Here is a 4,638-nt window from a genome sequence, read left to right on the forward strand (position 1 = left end):
CTCAACTCTAACCCTAAGTACGAATTGATCATTTCCATTCCATTTGAGTACAGTTTTCAGCATCCTATTGAAATGTTAAATATCAATTTAGTTTACAATTTGGTGATTAAAACATTTTAAGTTATTGGATGTTAAGAAAAAAAAAATTGTCGGAGTTTAAATATTAGATAAGATTCAACATTATTGTCATTGAACACTTACCAGTACAGTACTACAAAATGCAGTTAGCATCTAATCAGAAGTTCAAATAGAAGAGGGCAGAACATTTACAAGACATTGAGTAAAACCTTAGGGATTTAATTAAACTAAATGACCACTAATGTTGATGTGCATTCCTTGTACTGGTGATCATGTATGTTTGTGTGAGACAACGTCTAGCTAAACCCATAGTGTCCTCTTTGTTCAGGGTCCAGTCACATCTGTGTGTGAACCAACGTCCAGCTAAACCCATAGTGTCCTCTTTGTTCAGGGTCCTGTCATGTATGTGTGTGTGTGTGTGTGTGAACCAACGTCCAGCTAAACCCATAGTGTCCTCTTTGTTCAGGGTCCTGTCATGTATGTGTGTGTGTGTGTGTGTGTGTGAACCAACGTCCAGCTAAACCCATAGTGTCCTCTTTGTTCAGGGTCCTGTCATGTATGTGTGTGTGTGTGTGTGTGTGTGTGTGTGAACCAACGTCCAGCTAAACCCATAGTGTCCTCTTTGTTCAGGGTCCTGTCATGTCTGTGTGTGTGTGTGTGTGTGTGTGAACCAACGTCCAGCTAAACCCATAGTGTCCTCTTTGTTCAGGGTCCAGTCACATCTGTGTGTGAACCAACGTCCAGCTAAACCCATAGTGTCCTCTTTGTTCAGGGTCCTGTCATGTATGTGTGTGTGTGTTTGAAACAACGTCCAAGCTAAACCCATAGTGTCCTCTTTGTTCAGGGTCCTGTCATGTCTCTGTGTGTGTGAGACAACGTCTAGCTAAACCCATAGTGTCCTCTTTGTTCAGGGTCCAGTCATGTCTGTGTGTGAACCAACGTCCAGCTAAACCCATAGTGTCCTCTTTGTTTAGGGTCCTGTCATGTATGTGTGTGTGTGTGTGTGTGTGTGTGAACCAACGTCCAGCTAAACCCATAGTGTCCTCTTTGTTCAGGGTCCTGTCGTGTGTGTGTGTGTGAACCAACGTCCCGCTAAACCCATAGTGTCCTCTTTGTTCAGGGTCCTGTAACGTCTGTCTGTGTGTGTGTGTGTGAACCAATGTCTAGCTAAACCCATAGTGTCCTCTTTGTTCAGGGTCCTGTCGTGTGTGTGTGTGTGTGAACCAACGTCCCGCTAAACCCATAGTGTCCTCTTTGTTCAGGGTCCTGTCACGTCTGTGTTTGTGTGAAACAACGTCCAGCTAAACCCATAGTGTCCTCTTTGTTCAGGGTCCTGTCGTGTGTGTGTGTGTGTGTGAACCAACGTCCCGCTAAACCCATAGTGTCCTCTTTGTTCAGGGTCCTGTCGTGTGTGTGTGTGTGTGAACCAACGTCCCGCTAAACCCATAGTGTCCTCTTTGTTCAGGGTCCTGTCACGTCTGTGTTTGTGTGAACCAACGTCCAGCTAAACCCATAGTGTCCTCTTTGTTCAGGGTCCTGTCACATCTGTGTTTGTGTGAACCAACGTCCACCTAAATCCATAGTGTCCTCTTTGTTCAGGGTCCTGTCACGTCTGTGTTTGTGTGAAACAACGTCCAGCTAAACCCATAGTGTCCTCTTTGTTCAGGGTCCTGTCACGTCTGTGTTTGTGTGAACCAACGTCCAGCTAAACCCATAGTGTCCTCTTTGTTCAGGGTCCTGTCACGTCTGTGTGTGTGTAAACCAACGTCCAGCTAAACCCATAGTGTCCTCTTTGTTCAGGGTCCTGACATGTCTGTGTTTGTGTGTAAGGCAATGTCCAGCCAAACCAGGGAGGTCCCATTAAACCATATTTCTGCTTGTCCCGCCCCGTCCCCATAAGCCTGTGAAATGTCAGGTTGTCACTTTAACATAAACAATTTTTTTTAATGAAAATTTGAAGTGAGATTGTTGTTACTACAATCAAAAACAGTTGTTTGATGTTTCTCTTTAGTCTTTAGGACCATCAGAATCAATAGTCCCCTTAAACCACCAAAGCACCTATTTTTGAAAAATGTCCTTCTAAACCATATAAACCAGTATGTGTGTGTGTGTGTGTGTGTGTGTGTGTGTGTGTGTGTGTGTGTGTGTGTGTGTGTGTGTGTGTGTGTGTGTGTGTGTGTGTTCTGGTGGCAGGGAGAGTGTACCCTGAGGGGAACAAGAGACAAGCTACAATTAAAAGTGCCCCCCAGGAAGCAGGAATTGGGGCTCAGATCAGATGGGGTTTTTACCAGCTAACTAATTCATCACTGTCACTCCGCCGGCTGCCCTGCCTTGGCCTTGCTGCACTCCCTCACGAGCCAGAATATGTGGCGCGCACACACACACACACACAGGGACAGGACAAAGCCTCACCACACTGTGCTCCGTCTGAGGAGGAGGTGGTTTTTGAACTCTGTAGGAGAGTGCTGAAAGAGACTGTTGAATTATAATATGCCATATTATTTGTTATTGCTCTGAAAATACATGTATAGACTGATTTAAATGTACTGGTTACAAGTACATGTTACATTTTTATTTGGCACAGAATATCATTTTTGGGCATTTCTTTGAAGCAATGTTAGGTTGGGTGTGTTTCTACTGGACGTTTGTTTCCTTTCATTGCATTTCCGCTGCACAGTTTGGACCCTGGTTTTATTAGTGGAATCGACTAAATGAGCCCCTGTAGCCTAGCGATTAGAACGCTGTGACATTGTGTTTCGCCGCACTTATAAGGTCAACATTTTTGATGAATTCTTAGGGTCTATTTAAGTGTTAGGTTCTAGGTAGAAATACATTTTGCTGCTCATTTTCAAATGTACATTGAGAAATGAATAATAAATCAACATTTAAACAAGCACACAGAAGCAACGTGAATTGCCCCCAAGGTATATTTTCAATTGTCCTTTAGGCTGTGTGAATGAAAGATGGATATTTATCTAAACAAAACAAAAAAACGTGTGGATATCTGCTGGCTCTCACTCTAAGGACAGCCTCTGTAATCTCATCACCCGTGTAAAACTAACATTGCTTGTTTTTCTTCAGCGAGAAGGGGTTGGGTTGACTGACACTGGGGATTGAAGGGGAACAGAACACATGGTACCATAGCAGCTAGAAACACCCCAGGTAGTATAACTGATCCTCAGCCTGGAATACAAACACAAACAAATGAGATTCCATTTCCCAGCTGTATCTATCCACTCATCACAAACGGATCGATCCGATTTTGATTAGCTCTGCCTGCTCTTGAGACCGAGAAGCTTTGTTTGGTTGGAAATACCGTTTTTAGTTTCTTTATTCGAAAGCAGTCTTCTATAAACTCATACATTGCTCATTTCGAATTGTTGTAATTATTATACATTGCACTAAACGGGAGGAGAGAAGGACATGGAGGGGGAGCTCTATGTAAATATGCTGCTTTGCATATAAAATGCTTTAAGTTCAATATTCCAGAGTAATAAATTGCTCAAAGTGAGAGGCGTCGCACACAGCCCCCAGGCAATCAGGGACTCATTACAGGGCTGAATGTACTGAAGCGGACATAAAGCCCAGTAATTCAATGATGGTCGGGTTATGGAGGAAAATTTACATTGAGATAAAATCGAGAAGGGGAGCGAAAGGTGGAGTGAGTGAGAACCGAGTGGAGCAGAGAGAAAGAGAAGAGGGAAAGAAAAAGGAGAGGAGAGGAGACTTACAACTGAAGAGCAGACGAGGGGCATAATTCCGCCTCCCACTTCAGCAATGAAAATAACCAGGATGACTGAGGGGAGCAAGACAAAGAAAAACAGTCTTTAGACAACAACGGCTGACTGCAACCTCAACCATAACGCCAACCTACAACACCCCGCAACAAAACTGCTCTCTACAGAAGAACCACAGTACTCCTGATGGCCCAGCTTTTTCCTTCCATTTTATTGTAGGGCCCGTTAATTGAAGGCCATTCGATAAAGGACACTGTAACACAACATTTGACTATCTTCTTTACTCTGAACTGCGAGCAGCAAAGTAACTTATGGACTGCGACAGTCTGACTCCATGTAGCTTGGTCCAGTAATTAATGTTTTAGGGATTGATAACGCTTCCTGGCGAAATGCCCTAGCTTCTGCTTACGAGTGCAATTGACTCTGGAGCAAGTTAGCCACATTGCTATGAACAGCAAAACTTTAGGATTACACTGGAGACAGTCCATTACGGATGAGGTAGCTTAATGTTGGGTGGTTCAGGTAATAGATTTCATCAGGTGGTGCTGGTGGTGGGTGGGGGGGTGTAGCAGATGATGTTGTTGAGCAAGACGAAGAGGATGTTGCTTTGGAAGATCTATCTGCGGTGAATACAGTGGGGAGAACAAGTATTTGATACACTGCCGATTTTGCAGGTGTTTCCACTTACAAAGCATGTATAAGTCTAATTTTTATCATATGTACTCATCAACTGTGAGTGATGGAATCTAAAACAAAAATCCAGAAAATCACATTGTATGATTTTTAAGTAATTAATTAGCATTGTATTGCATGACATAAGTAT

The sequence above is a fragment of the Esox lucius genome, chromosome 8, assembly GCF_011004845.1.
Source record: "Esox lucius isolate fEsoLuc1 chromosome 8, fEsoLuc1.pri, whole genome shotgun sequence".
Taxonomy (NCBI): Eukaryota; Metazoa; Chordata; class Actinopteri; order Esociformes; family Esocidae; genus Esox; species Esox lucius.